The 18127-nt window shown below is 46.7% G+C and overlaps 1 protein-coding gene across 1 annotated transcript in view; it reads right to left on the bottom strand.

The window, feature by feature from the left end:
- LOC126203114 (HIV Tat-specific factor 1 homolog) overlaps nucleotides 1-18127 on the bottom strand; it is a 595450-nt gene that overhangs the window by 262176 nt on the left and 315147 nt on the right. The gene's annotated exons all lie outside the window — the stretch shown is intronic.

The raw sequence follows: 18127 nt of genomic DNA, 5'->3' as shown, positions 1-18127 counted from the left end.
AAGGCAAACGTCCAAGATTTGAGACCCGATCCGACACACAGTTTCATTCTGCCAGGAAGTCTCCTTCACACAAGACATCTTCACACAAATTTTGCTCCACTTGTTTTGCATTAATCACTTAGCAAAACAGATGAAAACAACTTGTTTAAATACATAGAATTTATTCGTAGTTGCGAATGTGGACAACTAAGGGCTGTACAATGGAATGACTACAATGGAAAATTGTGCCGGCCCGGGACTCGAACGCGGATTTCCCACTTATCGCGAATTGTCGCCTTACCATTAGGCTATCAGTCAACGCTTCACGGCCAGACCCAAACAGTTCCTGTGTTGTTCACAAGTACGATGCGATATTCCTTCGAACATGCAAGCATGCATCCGGGTTCGAGTCCCAGTCCGGCAAAAATTTTCATTTTATTTATTTCATTACTTAATTGATGGTCATCCTCATTCGCAACTGCGAATACATTTAATGTATTTCATAACGGCTGTAGTGGACGCAGTGCTTGTTCCGTAGGAAGATAGTATCGTACTTCTGTACAACGCATGCACTGAAACACCGTATCGTATGTGTTAGTTTTACAAAAGTAAAGTGGAAAAAGGAGGTGCAACAAAAAAAAAAAAGTGGGTTCCTAAAATCCGAAAAACCCCGAAGGATGGGGAAAGTGTGACTAAGTTTCTTAGACTACAATCTCTGTTAACAATGCCGCCTTGAAAACAAGTAAAAATGAGTCAAAAACGCAGTCCACTACTGATGATGCTTTGTAAATCAAAGCGAAACCCGTTTCGTACAACAGTATTTGAAATTGCAAAACGCTTAAGACAGGAAAAAATGAGATAAAAGTATATTCTTGGTTGCGGAAGGTTTTATTTTCATATTTCAATGACGCTTTTCGCCAGCGGTAGGCACCTTCAGATTAATTACAATGCAAAAAATTACAGAAACGTCCTGATGCCTTCTTGTGAAAGAACGTACACTACGGGGAACATACAGATACCGGCCACGGCGCATGCCGTCCATAAAAATGATTATGCGATTCGAATACATCGGCAAAATGCGTTTAGGATATCAAAGCTGAAAACCCCAAATTCCCGTAGAGAACGTCCTTGCAGAGGATGGGGTCACTATGCTTACTTATACCTATGTTTTTAATTTTTTCCACTGTAAATAATATGAAGAGGTCTACCACAGGCGAAACGTGTCACTGAAATTTGAAAATAAAAGCAAGACTGTATTTTTATCTCAAATCTTACACTTCTTGCTGTATCAACCGCAAGGATGGAATGGAAAAATAATAATTGATATACGAGTACAATTGCTAGTTGCTTGAATGAAAGAACGTCTCCATTATTCCTGAGAGGTGGTACCGAACTTAAAGACTACGCACTACCCCCGCAGTCAGAGCTTCTTCCCAGTCTGAACAATATTTTGAAGGTACATCTGATTTAAAGAAAGAAAGCTGTGTGTGCCACATCGTCTGACGTGAATAGGAGCTGTGGACAGTAACAGAGAACACACCAGAGCAAGCTGTTTGCCTTGGCGGGCTCTCCAACCGACTACTAAAGTGTTCCTTACGCACCCGCTAGTCAAACGCAATTATCTCTCGACGTTATTTATTATATGATTCACGTAGCTCAGGCTTTCTCACCTTTCATTCGAGATGGCCTTTACGATGTATTTCTCCTAACTGTTCCTTTTCAGGAGCCTCCGTTTCCATCTCCTGGAGGCTATGAAGCAGACAATTACGTCTGAACACACCGGTTACTTTTACGATTACAGCAGGAATGATTCCCAAGAAGCCCGCCTCCCTGGTAGCAGTTGAAGTTGTTGGCTGCTAACGCGGATGGCTCGGATTCCATTACACGTGACCACCTCAGATTTTTCCGTCTGCAACGGAATGCACTCAGCGTCGCGATGAGAAATGGGAATCTGATAAAATAAGTAGCGAAGTAGACACAGCAACCGACGTTTCACGATATCTCAACGCCCATACAACTTTCCGCAATACTTTCCGAGTGTCTTCATGAGACACCGACAAACGAATTAGGGTATCACAAGTTCTGTACTTGTTGGATTCCAAAACTCCTTTCTGAGAGCCACAAAACTCTGCTGATGACTGCTACTCTGAATTTTCTTTTTCGTTATGACGCGGAAGGAGGAATTCTTACTGAATAGAATAGTGACTTCTTCGTGCGCATGAAAAAGTGGTTTTGATGTGAACGCTTTGACTCCTATAAAGAACTCAAAGATGCTGTCACGGAATGGCTACAATCGCAGACGGCAGAATTTTATGCAGAGGGAATTTGTCGTCTCCTTAAGAGAGATGATAAATGCTTCAGTCTCGCTGGTGCTTAACCAGGGAAATAGTACAATGATGTAGCCCTTTTTTAATCCATTTGTTGTTACTACTAGTTCACTAACATAAAATGGTGTGCATTCTCGAACACTTGAAGAATACACTCGCTACAATTTTACTTTATTAAACTATATTTTGCACATTCCTAATTACAAGAATTTCTTTCCCGTACTACCTTTTAACAGCTGCTTCGCCCGCGTATGTCTCACATATTGCACGTACATCTCCTCGCCCCCCCCCCCCCCTCCAATCCCCTCTCTCTGTCCATCTCCTAATACATCTTTTCTCTCTGCATCTCCTCCTCCCTCTGTCTGTCCATCTATGTCACCCGGTTTTCATACCCACGACAATGGGAAGTGGCTCTTATCGCCATAGTACTTCTTCCGAGATAACATGTGGTGTGTGTACCAAGTTTATTTGAAATCGATCCTGTAGTTTAGGAGGAGATGTGGAACACACATAAATACATCCATTATTATAATATACACTCCTGGAAATGGAAAAAAGAACACATTGACACCGGTGTGTCAGACCCACCATACTTGCTCCGGACACTGCGAGAGGGCTGTACACGCAATGATCACACGCACGGCACAGCGGACACACCAGGAACCGCGGTGTTGGCCGTCGAATGGCGCTAGCTGCGCAGCATTTGTGCACCGCCGCCGTCAGTGTCAGCCAGTTTGCCGTGGCATACGGAGCTCCATCGCAGTCTTTAACACTGGTAGCATGCCGCGACAGCGTGGACGTGAACCGTATGTGCAGTTGACGGACTTTGAGCGAGGGCATATAGTGGGCATGCGGGAGGCCGGGTGGACGTACTGCCGAATTGCTCAACACGTAGGGCGTGAGGTCTCCACAGTACATCGATGTTGTCGCCAGTGGTCGGCGGAAGGTGCACGTGCCCGTCGACCTGGGACCGGACCGCAGCGACGCACGGATGCACGCCAAGACCGTAGGATCCTACGCAGTGCCGTAGGGGACCGCACCGCCACTTCCCAGCAAATTAGGGACACTGTTGCTCCTGGGGTATCGGCGAGGACCATTCGCAACCGTCTCCATGAAGCTGGGCTACGGTCCCGCACACCGTTAGGCCGTCTTCCGCTCACGCCCCAACATCGTGCAGCCCGCCTCCAGTGGTGTCGCGACAGGCGTGAATGGAGGGACGAATGGAGACGTGTCGTCTTCAGCGATGAGAGTCGCTTCTGCCTTGGTGCCAATGATGGTCGTATGCGTGTTTGGCGCCGTGCAGGTGAGCGCCACAATCAGGACTGCATACGACCGAGGCACACAGGGCCAACACCCGGCATCATGGTGTGGGGAGCGATCTCCTACGCTGGCCGTGCACCACTGGTGATCGTCGAGGGGACACTGAATAGTGCACGGTACATCCAAACCGTCATCGAACCCATCGTTGTACCATTCCTAGACCGGCAAGGGAACTTGCTGTTCCAACAGGACAATGCACGTCCGCATGTATCCCGTGCCACCCAACGTGCTCTAGAAGGTGTAAGTCAACTACCCTGGCCAGCAAGATCTCCGGATCTGTCCCCCATTGAGCATGTTTGGGACTGGATGAAGCGTCGTCTCACGCGGTCTGCACGTCCAGCACGAACGCTGGTCCAACTGAGGCGCCAGGTGGAAATGGCATGGCAAGCCGTTCCACAGGACTACATCCAGTATCTGTACGATCGTCTCCATGGGAGAATAGCAGCCTGCATTGCTGCGAAAGGTGGATATACACTGTACTAGTGCCGACATTGTGCATGCTCTGTTGCCTGTGTCTATGTGCCTGTGGTTCTGTCAGTGTGATCATGTGATGTATCTGACCCCAGGAATGTGTCAATAAAGTTTCCCCTTCCTGGGACAATGAATTCACGGTGTTCTTATTTCAATTTCCAGGAGTGTATAATATAGAGATAGATTCTGTTGGACTCTGTTCTGGTGCACAAGATTCTGTTGGACTCTGTTCTGGTGCGCATTATTGCAAACTTGCCATACAAAATTGTCAAGAGACACTGTTTACGACACGTTGTTAACACAGCGCGCCTAAAAATCACCTCCTGATATACTCTCGCAACAAACTACTTACGCCAATACGCGAAACAGTATGACAACCAGAAGTGATTTAAATTACGGTTTATCACAGTCGGGCTCACTTAGTGGCGTTTGAGACACTGTTTTACGATCCATTCACAAATTTTAACCCTTAAAAGCATGATTTTTTTATTTCAAGCTGTAAAAATTATCACGTTTAGTATATAATGCCTAATTTTATATTAAATTAACAAAGCATTATTGTTGACAATCGCTACAAACACAAAACAGACCTAATTTCATATCTAATGTAAAGACACTCGAATTAACTGTCTACACCATATCTACTTACGTTTTCAAAATAAAAAAGTAATTTTCAAACCCACAAATCAGTGCACAAACACTAAAAAAACGTCTCTACTTTCCGCCAAAACACACGTGTGGCAGCACATCCACACAACTGATTGTCGAACTGGTTCGGTTCATCCTGCCATTTACGATCGCTATGAAGAACTACTAGCACATTAGCAGCTGCAGTAGAGTGCATACACTTAACTATATAACGAATTTGTTACAATATGTTGCTCACTATAGGATACATCGAAGAAATGAAGTCTGTAGCTGATCAGCTACACTATGCATTAAAGGGTTAAGTTCTGCTACTATGCCCTAAAAGTAAGTTTTCTTCCATGTTTCAATGCATTTTTGTCAAGTTTCATGCATGCTTCAATGTTTAACCATTGCAGATACACCACTGCGCCCATTCTCAGCTACTGAATGTCGCAGTCTTAGGTTTTCAGCTCCCACTGCATAGGGCGATGTGTCGGTCCTTCCCAACTAATGTATCGCAAAGCTTTACTGTGTGGCAGAGAACTACGGTGTGTTCGCAAAATTTTATTCTACCAAAGGGCCTAAACTTTATAACGTCACAGCACAAAGCATTTTATTTTTTAATGTGATCTGTAATAATTTATAGAAAATTTCCAGACAGCTTGTGCAACTCAGCACACGCATCGGCGGGCAACTGTCAGTTCCGCTTGCCGGAGATTTGAGCAGCGGTAGAAGCCTGGAACAGTGGTGGCCTTACCCTCACCGCTTAGTGAAAACAAAAGAGAATGCTGAAACATGACCAAGTTCAGCGATTACACGGACTAAGCAGGCAGTGTTCTAAAATACTATTTCATGTTGTATTACGGAGAGACGTTATTCGTAAAAAGGCAAATGAGTGTTTAACTAAACTAAACTTGGTCCGAACTGGCCTCGGAAGGTTCAACGGAACCGATCGACCGCCGCGTCATCCTCCGCCGATAGGCGTCACTAGATGAGGATATGGAGGGGCACGTGGTCAGCACACTGCTCTCGCAGTCGCCGCCGGTTTTCGTGACCGGAGCTGCTACTTCTCGATCAAGTAGCTCCTCAGTTTGCCCCACAAGGTCTGAGTGCACCCCACTTGCCAACAGCGCTCGGCGGACCGGACGGTCACCCAAGCAAGTGCTAGCCAAGCCCGACAGCGCTTAACTTCGGTATGTATGAATGTACAATATTAAATTTAAAAAGACTATGATACATATTGCTGAATTTACACTATCCAGTCACATTAATGTACCATCTGTTAAAAGCTTGAATAACCACCTTTTGCAGACCGCTGCGAGACATGCAGGAAGAGTGTTAATGAGGTTGTGGAAGGTACCGACACGGCGTGGAGCCATGCCAATTCTAGTGCCGTGGTCAGCTGCGCTACTTTTATCGCTTGAAGACGCATGGCGAAAACACGCTAATCGATGTGGTCGCAAAGATTCTATGGGAATGGAAATGATGTCCCATGCTTCTTTACAGAGCGTAGGAGAACGATGCGGGAAACCCGCACCGCTCTACTAGGCAATGTGCTGGTGGAGGTGGTTTGCCATTGCCTTCCTCCGACCGTGATGGGGGTGAATTATGATGATGAAGACGACACAACAACACCCAGTCATCTCGAGGCAGGAAAAATCCCTGACCCCGTCGGGAATCGAACCCGGGACCCCGTGCTCGGGAAGCGAGAACGCTACCGCAAGACCACACTAGGTTTAAATCCTGGAAGTTTGGCGGCCAGGGGAGCACGGTAAATTCATCCTGGTGCTGTTCACACCACGCGCGTACACTGCGAGCTGTGTGACGCTCTGTACTGCCCTGCCGCTAGACGCAAGTATGACGAGGAGAAACAAACTCTATTTAGGGGTGGACGTGGTCCCCAAGGGTACTTCTATTGATCCACTGTGCCTTCCAGAAAGAGGAGATCACCCAGGGAATGTCACGGAAACATTCCACAGGCCATAACGCTCCCTCCTCCGGCCTAGACCCTTCCGACGATTGTTGGAGGGTGTATGATTTCATATGTTTCACGCCGAACACGCCAAGGAAGCATAAACCATTTAGTAATCGCGAAAGCGTTACGGAGATGATAGATAAACTCCAGTGGAACACTTTGCAGGAGAGACGCTCAGTAGCCCCTCGGTACATTTGGGCGGTCAGTTGCACGTCTACTCGCCCGTACACATCTCTGTAGCCGTCGTTGCCCCTATCGTCTATGGCCCGTGGTGCACCACAGTCGGCGCCCGTTTGGCTTTTTCTCCATTTTGCCCCACTCGTTATACTTCAACTACGGCGGAACCCCAATATTTCACAAACTTGGACGTTTCGGAAATGCTTCCACCCTTGGCCCGAAAGCCAATGATCATGCCACTTTTCGACTTCTGATAAATTGCTGTGTTCCCCCATTACGACAACGACTGCACTGTTTTCCGCGTCGCCCCGACACGCTTTCTATACCCTCCACTGATGGTGTTGCCACGTACCCTCTGCGAGTGGTTGATGCACGCCGACGTCGAACATGGGCGGTGGTCAAATTAATGCGACTGAACTGTGTATAAGAGCTACGAGCGCCGCATAACTTTAAACCAGGTTCGTCTATAAGTATACTACTGGCCATTAAAATTGCTACACCACGAAGATGACGTGCTACAGACGCGAAATTTAACCGACAGGAAGAAGATACTGCGATATGCAAATTATTAGCTTTTCAGAGCATTCACACGAAGTTGGCCACGGTGGCGACACCTACAACGTGCTGACATGAGACAAGTTTCCAACCGATTTCTCATACACAAACAGCAGTTGACCGGCGTTGCCTGGTGAAACGTTGTTGTGATGCCTCGTGTGAAGAGAAATGCGTACCATCACGTTTCCGACTTTGATAAAGGTCGGATTGTAGCCTATCGAGATTGCGGTTTATCGTATCGCGACATTGCTCCTCGCGTTCGTAGAGATCCAATGACTGTTAGCAGAATATGGAATCGGTGGGTTCAGGAGGGTAATACGGAACGCCGTGCTGGATCCCAACGGCATCTTATCCGCATGGCTGTAACAGATCGTGCAGCCACGTCTCGATCCCTGAGTCAACAGATGGGGACGTTTGCAAGACAACAACCATCTGCACGAACAGTTCGACGACGTTTGCAGCAGCATGGACTATCAGCTCGGAGACCGTGGCTGCGGTTACCCTTGACGCTGCATCACAGACAGGAGCGCCTGCGATGTTGTACTCAAAGACGAACCTGGGTGCACGAATGACAAAACGTCACTTTTTCGGATGAATCCAGGTTCTGTTTACAGAAACACGATGGTCGCATCCGTGTTTGGCCTCGTCCCGGTGAACGCACATTGGAAGCGTGTATTCGTCATCGCCATACTGGCGTATCACCAGGAGTGATGGTATGGGGTACCATTGGTTACACGTCTCGATCAACTCTTGTTCGCATTGACGGCACTATGAACAGTGGACCTTACATTTCAGATGTGTTACGACCCGTGGCTCTGCCCTTCATTCGATCCCAGCGAAACCCTACATTTCAGCAGGATAATGCACGACCGCATGTTGCAGGCCCTGTACGGACCTTTCTGGACACAGAAAATCTTCGACTGCTGCCCTGGCCAGCACATTCTCCAGATATCTCACCAACTGAAAACGTCTGGTCAATGGTGGCCGAGCAACTGGCTCGTCACAATACGCCAGTCACTACTCGTGATGAACTGTGGTATGGTGTTGAAGCTGCATGGGCAGCTGTACCTGTACACGCCACCCAAGCTCTGCTTGACTCAATGCCCAGGCGTATCAAGGCCGTTACTGCGGCCAGAGGTGGTTGTTCTGGGTACTGATTTCCCAGGATCTATGCACCCAAACTGCGTGAAAATGTTATCACATGTCAGTTCTAGTATAATATATTTGTCCAATGAATACCCGTTTATCATCTGCATTTCTTCTTGGTGTAGCAATTGTAATGGCCAGTAGTGTAATATCCACGTTTCGTCGCAGAGAACGTCTTCAGCGCTAGGAAGCGCAGTGGGCCGTGTCGGTTGGCGACCCGGCGCGCTTCGAGCGGTGTCCGCGGAGCGGCGCTGGCGCCGCGACCCACATCGGGTGCGGCCGCAAGGTCAGGGCAGGCGCTCTATGAATGGGCGGAACGCGGCAGCTGGCGTGGCGGCGCGCAGAGCCGTTGCGTTGCGTAATGCGCTCCCCACGCCTCACAGTCAGTACCGAGTCCCCTACCGGCCGTCTCAAACGTACCCCGGACGGGTGCCCCTGGGACAAATCTGTCGGACGACTTCGAGCAGGTCGGCCCTTGTGGCCGAGCGGTTCTAGGCGCTTCAGTCCGGAACCGCGCTGCTGCTACGGTCGCAGGTCAGAATCCTGCCTCGGGCACGGATGCGTGTGATGTCCTTAGGTTAGTTAGGTTTAAGTAGTTCTAAGTTCTAGGGGACTGATGACCTTAGATGTTAAGTCCCACACTGCTCAGAGCCATTTGAACCATTTTTTGAACTTCGAGCAGGTGCCAGTTGCGAAGGAACGGTAGATGAGATTTATGTGACAGGTTACGGTACACTCAGGTATTACGAGGGGCGTTCAAAAAGTAATGCCACGCATTTTTTTCTCCGCCAATTTCGGTTGAAAAACTACGTAATCTGCCGTGGGACATTGTGGCATATTCCCGCTTCAGCCCCTACAGCTTCATGAAGTTACGACAGATGGTAGCGACATACGTAGGCTTCAAAATGGCGTCTGTAACGGAGGTGTGTTCCAAGAAGTGAGCTGTCGAAGTACCGCAGATATTCATGGGCACTTGCAGAATGTCTGCTGAGACCTGACTCTGAACGAAAGCTCGGTGAGGCGTCTGTCATCATCGCAAGAAGGTCGCGCAAACCTGTCCGACCTCCCGCGTGCCGGCCAGCCGCACACCGCTGTCGTCCCTGCAATGTCGGAACGTGCGGACACTCTCATTCGAGGTGATCGACAGATCACAATCAAAACACCTCGCAGCACAACTACACGCCTCTGTTGATAGTGCTGACACACTCGTCGACAAAGTTGGGGTACTCGGTTCCTCGCCATGTAACAGAAGACCATAAAGAGCAACGAAGGACCACCAGTGCGAAATTGCTTCGCGTTACGGGGCTGATCGTCACAATTTGCTGTCGATCATCGTCACAGGCATCGAAACATGGGTTCATAACTTCGAACCGGAAACAAAAAGGCAATCTGTGGAGTGCCACCACACCTGCTCTCCTCCGAAGAAAAAGTTCAACGCCGCACCATCATCCAGTAAAGTCATGGAGACGGTCTTTTAGGACTCTGAAGGGATTATTTTGCCCTCCGTCATGGTGCAACGATCAACTCAGAAGTGTATTGCGCTCCCCTTGGGAAGCTGAAGAATCGACTATAGCGTGGTTCGCAGCCACAAAAATGCGAACGAACTTCTCCTTCTTCATCACAACGCAAGGCCTCACACAACTCTGCGCACTCGAGAGGAGCTCACAAAACTCTATTGGACTTTTCTTCCACATCCACCCTATAGCCCGGATTTCGCACCTTCCTACATGATTCTGTTTGGCCCAGTGAAGGATGTACTCCGCTGGAAGCAGTACGTGGATATATTTAACAGAAGATATTTTGTTGAGTTCCGGGGTAACAAGAGCAGACGGCGACTAAAATAAAAAAATGGGCTTCCCCAGGGCAATGTTTATTGCCCCCATGTTACTCACTATTTATACAAGTGACCAGTCCCTGGTCAAGATCTTTCATTTATGCTGATGATAGGGCAATAGCAGTCCAGCCATCAAACTACAAGGATATTGAGGAAATAATAGCTGAGAACCGGGAATATCTCACCAACTATTACAATAAAAATCACCTGAAACCCAATCCAAGTAAGACCCAGACTTGACTATTCCATCTTAACAACAGAGAGGCGAAGCGTGAACTGAACGTTTGGTGGAATGACAAGATTAACACACTGCTCTTTTCCAGTGTACTTGAGAGTTACTCCTGATAGGACACTGTCATTCAAGCGGCACATTGAGAAGAGCAGGGCAAAAGTCCAATCACGGAATAACTTACTGCCGCGCGGGGTTAGCCGAGCGGTCTTAGGAGCTGCAGTCATGGACTGTGCGGCTGGTCTCGGCGGAGGTTCGAGTCCTCCCTCGGGCATGGGTGTGTGTGTTTGTCCTTAGGATAATTTAGGTTAAGTAGTGTGTAAGCTTAGGGACTGATGTCCTTAGCAGTTAAGTCCCATAAGCTTTCACACACATTTGAACTCAATAACTTACTTGGCAAGCTAATAACATCAAAAATGGGAGCTAATCGAAAAGCTTTACGCACCACCGCAATGGCACTCTGTTACTCTACTGCTGAGTTTGCAAGTCCTGTCTGGGAGCGGTCATGCCACACAAACTGGACACTGTCCTGAACCAGACGTGTAGACATATTACTGGATGTCCTAAGCCCACAAGAGTAGAAGACCTATACTCCTTATCAGGAATTGCTCCGCCAAATGTCCGACGTTCAATACAGAGCAGAACTGAACGAACAAAACAGGTTCAAGATCAACGTCATCCGCTCCATGGGTACCAAATGGTACCAAAACGCCTTAAGTCGAGAAGTAGTTTTCTCCACTCAACCGAACCACTCACAGATCCACCAAAAACTTCTAGAAAAAGACTGTGGCAGGAACAACAAGAATCTACTCACGATTCTGAGGAAGTGCCACCTTTCAGGAATGGGCAGATGTAACAAAAATCTGCAGGAGTGGGGAATTAGTGAAGGTGCTTTGTGTCCGTGTGGGAACATCCACACCATGAACCACCTTCTTCAATGTCCGCTAGTAAACCATCCAAGAGCGTTCCCAGCCCAAGACCTGATGGCGTGCAGCGAAACAGCGAGGGCATACGAGGACTTCTAGAAGAATGAGATATGAAGCAAAGACTGCATAATATTTTATTATACTGTATATAGTGTTCCACGTATTTTCTTTTATAAATTAGCATTGTAATATTGTAAATTTTATAGAGGACAAATTATTCTATAATGCGTCAATTTATTGTAAATAGTTTGTAGAACGCATACGATGTATATATAGTACGTGGATGATAGGGAAGTTATTCATGCAGCAAGACGTTGGGTCCGACGTCGACTAGTAGAGTGTTATCATGCGGGCGTCCCCCCCTCCCCACCGCCCCACCCCCCAGTAAGGTGGCGTAAGACCGCCATATTGAACGTAGATTTTTTTGAAAACTGCGTTTTTGTACCCAAAAGAATGGGGAACAATACGGTGTACTGGAATCCTGACTAAAACCAATCTGCTTTCAGAAAAAAAATGTGTTTCATTACTTACTGAACGCTACTCGAGCTACTTCTTTTTCCTGGTCTGTATCCGGTATCTTCACGGAGTCAGCATGTTAAACTGAATTTGCCAATGTCAGTGGTGTATGATGGCTGCAAGTTCTTCCTGTGCCCCCCTCCCCCTCCCCTGAACGTTAATTGTGTACCCTTCTGTCAGTATGGTGAGAGACCTCTCCCCATGCGATTTCCGTATTTTTATAGCCCTGAAGGAACAGCTGCATGCCTTGGTACAGTAATGGTTCCGTGGGCAACCGTAAACACTTTTCCATGAAGGCACTGAGCGTCTTGCCTCACAGTGCGATAAGTGTATTAAGAATTACGGTGATTCCTTTGAAATAATAGATAGTTTACTTGCTTTTTACATCCTTCTCGTTTTCATTTGACTGCCCCTTGTAGTTTGTCTGCGTGTTTCCATGATAGCTAACCAAATACTTCCTTCTCTTTCTTTCAGATTTAAACTCTGCGCTGAGTACACACCCAATTGTTACTGTCACTGTGTCAACGTCCCCAGGCAAATGACGAGCTAAGAAGCAAGACGTTATAAGTATTTACTGGGATAGAAGAGGATGCGGTTTTCTTGCATAATTTTCGCCCAGCCATTTCAGGAAAGGTACTGGACAAGAAGCAGGAAGTCTGACTGCAGTAAGAAGGAAACGGATTTCCTTACATAAATAAGAGCGCTCACTTGGCCTTTTTGCCCTCATCAGTGTTTGCTCAAGACGTCAATCCATTACCTTCCTCTCGTGTCCATATTAATAGCAATCGACGAGTTCCTGCCACAGTGAAAGGGCAAATAATGACAGTTTCTTTCCCATTACCGCTTTTATAATTGCGAGACCGCGCAGCGTCATCTCGGATGCACCAAGATGCTGAAGTGACGTGTTAGAAGACCGTTTAATAGCCTCTGAAGACGCATCGTTAACTTGCATGCGAACCACCGTCGTCGATCATCATTCAGAGAAGTTAGTGCCGGAATAACTGCATATGCGGCAACTTGGGTACAAAATAACACTGCAGGTTTCCATGAAACAGCTTGGTGTAGTTAACAAGATTATATTTGCAGACTAACTAATAAGAAGAAACACACAGCACAAACTACAATATGTATGGCTGCAACGAAAACGGAAGTGCGAATCTCCTCACTGAGCATGAGATTTACTAACGATAAAAAAGGTAAGACTAGTATAAACCCGAAGGTTGGCTTGAAGACCACAGTTCTTTGCTGGGCATGGTCCTCTTGGAATTTTGTATGTTGCTTCCTTCCTCCGAACTTTTAACTGACTTACACAGAGGAACCTACAGTTTAACGTCGATTCCGAACCAAAATGCAACTTCTGATTTCTCGCATTAATAGCCATTGCTAGTCGTCAAAGAAGTGATGAATCACATATAACAATCGCAGTACTGAACTGAGATCAAACAGCCGGCCGGCGTGGCCGTGCGGTTCTAGGCGCTTCAGTCTGGGACCGCGTGACCGCTACGGTCGCAGGTTCGAATTCTGCCTCGGGCATGGATGTGTGTGATGTCCTTAGGTTGGTTAGGTTTAAGTGGTTCTAAGTTCTAGGGGACTGATGACCACAGATGTTAAGTCCCATAGTGCTCAGAGCCATTTGAACCATTTGAGATCAAACAGAAGACATCTGGATCCGTAGTTTTGCAGTTTACCGTGGAGTCACAGAGCAGTATGCATATTTAATCCGCAATGCACTTCTAACAATCTGAGTACACTCACATTAAGTCATACAAATTAACTTTCAGACGCCCACTGCTAGCAGGAAAATCATAAAAGACCTATACTGGAACCAACTCGAGTAACTGGCCCCACATCAGACCGTTGTAACAGTAGCCATCGGGCGAATACAAAGTAGAATACCGGGGAGAATCGCAAACTTCTTTTAATTCGTGTGAGTTTCACAGATGTGAAAATTCCAAACTAGTGGACGCTAAACGAGGTGTATCTAATACTTTGTGTTAATTACAAAACCCCTTTTCGCAATGTAATGTACCAATATCCCAAGCAGAGATTAAATGAAACTAGTAACGCTTCACACATGAGTACGAAATTATAATGCACGCTGATTTAGTACAAAATGCTTCTGCTCTTGATTTCTCTACAGTTCATCGATATTCTGGGAGGATTGTACTGACACGAAGCCAGGCTTCCGATGTCTTAAACACTGTTGACGTATGGTCAACAGCTCGCATGCTCTATAACCACGTCTATAAGAACACGACAATGGGCAAATGCGGAAGCAGGTATGGAGTTATCAGTGCCAATGAGCCATAAACTTTGCGGTTTCTAAGGGGGAGCAGATTCGTCTACACTTTAATTATTGGTAGCACTTTGTGTACGTGAAAAACATCCAGTTGCGCCGAAGTGGGAGTTCCAATGTAAATACTTTCTTCATGCTGTGATCAACAGCGGATATATCTTTCCGGAAACTCATGTCACAAGGCTGCATTAGAACCATTTATTTACTACCGGTTTCGGTCTAAGACCTTCGTCTGATACAGCAGTCCCTATGGTTGCAGTGACCATTGTGTCCGGATGGCTTGGTGGTCAGAGCATCTGCCTAGTGAGCGGGAGGCCCGGAGTTTAAAACCCGGTCCGCCACAATTTTTCAACTTTCACCACTAATTTCAATCAAAGCCTGCTCGCAGCCAGTGTCTGTAATTCCTTTGTGTATTAATTCACAGTGGTTGCTGGATCAATTTGTGTGTGTGTGTGTGTGTGTGTGTGTGTGTGTGTGAGAGAGAGAGAGAGAGAGAGAGAGATGATAACTGTTGATGCTGAAGTATCATTGTCTTGCCTGCTATTATTCGTAAGCTTGACAGTTAATGTAATTTTACGTTTCCACACGAGTGACAGGTGATCTGTAGTGGCTAATTTTTCGTATCAGACGATGGTCTTCGACCGAAATCGGCAGTAAATAAATTGTTCTAATGTAGCCTTGTGTCACGAGTTTCTTGGTAGTTCCATTTTAAGTTGTAGGTGGCTGGGTAGTAGCAAAACACTGTTTCTGAACAAAAAGACAGGAAGGTATTTTCTGGCTGATAGCCATTAACATCACACTCAACAGTATTTAGTGTTAAACATAAAAAATATAAATAAAAAAAAAGAAGTTGCCGGCCGGTGTGGCCGAGCGGTTCTAGGCGCTACAGTCTGGAACCGCGCGACCGCTACGGTCGCAGGTTCGAATCCTGCCTCGGGCATGGATGTGTATGGTGTCCTTAGGTTAGTTAGGTTTAAGTGGTTCTGAGTTCTAGGGGACTGATGACCTCAGCAGTTAAGTTCCATAGTGCTCAGAGCCATTTGAATTTTTAAAAAAGCTACGGCAGAGTAGGCACGAAACTTGTTGAGGTCTCCAACCGGCTCAGTGGTGTGCGGAACGGCTATCGGCCACCCGCGTTTGGTTGTTTGGATTACCAAATGCAGACAAACAGGCCCACCACGCAGCCGAGAATTACACGAGCAAATATTTACCGCGTGAAGGACCGGCGGATGAGGCAACGTGTCGATACCCGCACAGCTCTCACAGGCGCTGACGCCAGATGAAACGTTGCCACACCGGAATGTCTGTTCTCATCTATATTTTTGTAACGTAGCTTAAACGTTTCAGACATTAATAAGAAGGGTCTTCTGTACAAATCTTATACAGTCGTATGAAAATGTTAAGTGATAAACCGTGAGCACCTTAACTGAGGGCTACCAAACTGATACTCCAATATCTTCATGCCAGTGGTATTACTGCTAAAGTCCTAAAATGGGTAACCTTGGTGCGGACATGCTACACAGGCTATGTCACAAGGTCTGTATGTCTGGAAACTGGCCATACCATCGAACGATAGTTCTTATCTCCCTTGCCAGTACAAACAATGATCACTATACCAAATGAAAGGCTGAAGACCTTCTTACTTCCGCAAAAATCAGACGAATAAACTGGGTTTATTCTTGGCAATGGAGCCATACCAAACATCTGGCAGGTCATATAGACGGCAAGAGAATATACACTCTAAGACAAAAAGAAAAAGAAAAACGACATACCAAGAAAGATTTACCCGAATGGGACGGGAATCGGTAGACGTGATGTTCAGAAAAAAATTAATGATTTCTTCAAGAGAAAGAGCTTCACAAATTGAGCAAATCAAGAACGCGTTGGTACAACTCTGGCTCTTACGGGCAGTTATTCGACTAGGCTTTGATTGACAGAGTTGCTGGATGGCCTCCTTAGGGATATCGTACCAAATTCTATCCAGCTGGCGCATTAGACTGTCAAAAACCCGATCTGGTTGGAGCGCTCCGCCCGTAATGCTCCAAACGTTCTCGAATAGGAAGAGATTCGGCGACCTTGCTGGCCAAGGTAGGGTTTAGTAAGCACGGATATAAGCAGTAGAATTTCTTGCTGTGTGCAAGCGCTCATTATCTTGCTGAAATGTAAGCCCAGGGCGGCTTCCCGTGAAGGGCAACAGAACGCGGTCTTGAATATCGTCTACGTGCCGCTCTGCTATAAGAGTGCCGCAGATGACAACCAGAGGGGTCTCGCTTTGAAAAGAAATGGCACCCCAGACCATCATTCCTGGTTGCAGGGCTGTATGGCAGGCGACAGTCATGTTGGTATCCCACTACTGTCCGGGGCTCTGTAGACACGTTTTTACTGGTCATAGGGGGGCTCAGTTCAAAACAAGACTCATCACTGAAGACAATGACATTACATCCCGAAGACGTGTCTGGAGACGCCCCATGGAGTCCGACAACCATTAGTGATGGCCAGTGGTGGTATTTCCTTTCGTAGCAAGAGCCTCTGGTTGCCATTCGCGGTACCCTCAAGCAAAGCCCTACGTCGACGATATTCTTCGCCCCGTTTCGTTGCCCTTCATAGCAAGCCATCGCGGGCTCACACTTCAGAAAGATAAGGCCCACCCGCGTACGGCGATTGTTTCTACTGCTTGTCTTCGTACTTGGCAAACCCTTCCAGCGAGGCCGCAGCGTCTCTCCCCAACTGAGAACGTTTCGAGTATCCCACCATCTCGTGACGACCTAACGCGCCAACTGCACAGGATTTGGAGCGATATCCCTCTGGAGGACATCCAACAATTCTCTCAATCATAGCCAAGTTGAATAGCTGCCCAGAAGGGCCACAGGTGGGCCAAAGTGTTACTGATTTTCTCAATTTGTGAAACTCTTTCTCTTGACTGAAGAAGTACATCATATCAGGACAGGACGTTCACGTGCTTCGTGGATTACAAAAAAGATTTCGACAAGGTGAAATGGTCTAAGCTAGGGACTACGAGGTGCGGCAATAAAGTAATGAGACTGATGTGAAAAAAAATGTTCCTTACCGTTTTAGTCAAGTTTAGCATTGTTTCCTTCAAAGTAGTTCCCTTCTGATTGCACACACTTTTTCCAGCGCTTCTCAAATTGATGGTAACATTTCTGGAACTCATCTTCTGTAATACCCTCCAAGAGCCTCGTCACAGCTTTTAGGTCATCTTGTGTTGTTTGAAAATGGTGTCCCTCGACCGCCGATTTGACTCTTGGAAATAGAAAAAAGTATCACGGAGCGATATCTGGTGAATAAGGTGGTTGTGGTAGTACTGAAATTTGTTTTGAAGTTAAAAAATGCTGTACTTACAGAGCAGTATGGGATGGTGGATTATCGTGATGCAGAATCCAATTATCAGCAATGTTGGCAGGGACACGAAGAACTCTTTTACGAATTCTTTCAAAAATTTCTTTGTAGTAACATTGGTTAACTGTTTGTCCGGGATTTCACTCACCGTGGCCAAGTTGACATCCGTTCGTGAGGTTGATGCTCGTCCCACTGCGATCTTCATCTTCAACATTCGTTCTGCCTTCACTAAACATTTTATGACAACGAAAAACTTGAGTTCTTGACATAACCTCCTCTCTAAAAGCCTTCTGAAGCTTACCGTAAGTTGTCGTCGCGTTTCACCCAATTTAACGCAAACAGAAATGGCATCCCGTTGCGCAGTATTATGCGGTTCCATTTCCGTGACGAAA

The sequence above is a fragment of the Schistocerca nitens genome, chromosome 9 (assembly GCF_023898315.1).
Source record: "Schistocerca nitens isolate TAMUIC-IGC-003100 chromosome 9, iqSchNite1.1, whole genome shotgun sequence".
Lineage (NCBI taxonomy): Eukaryota > Metazoa > Arthropoda > Insecta > Orthoptera > Acrididae > Schistocerca > Schistocerca nitens.
This window is presented reverse-complemented; position numbering and strand designations above follow the sequence as displayed.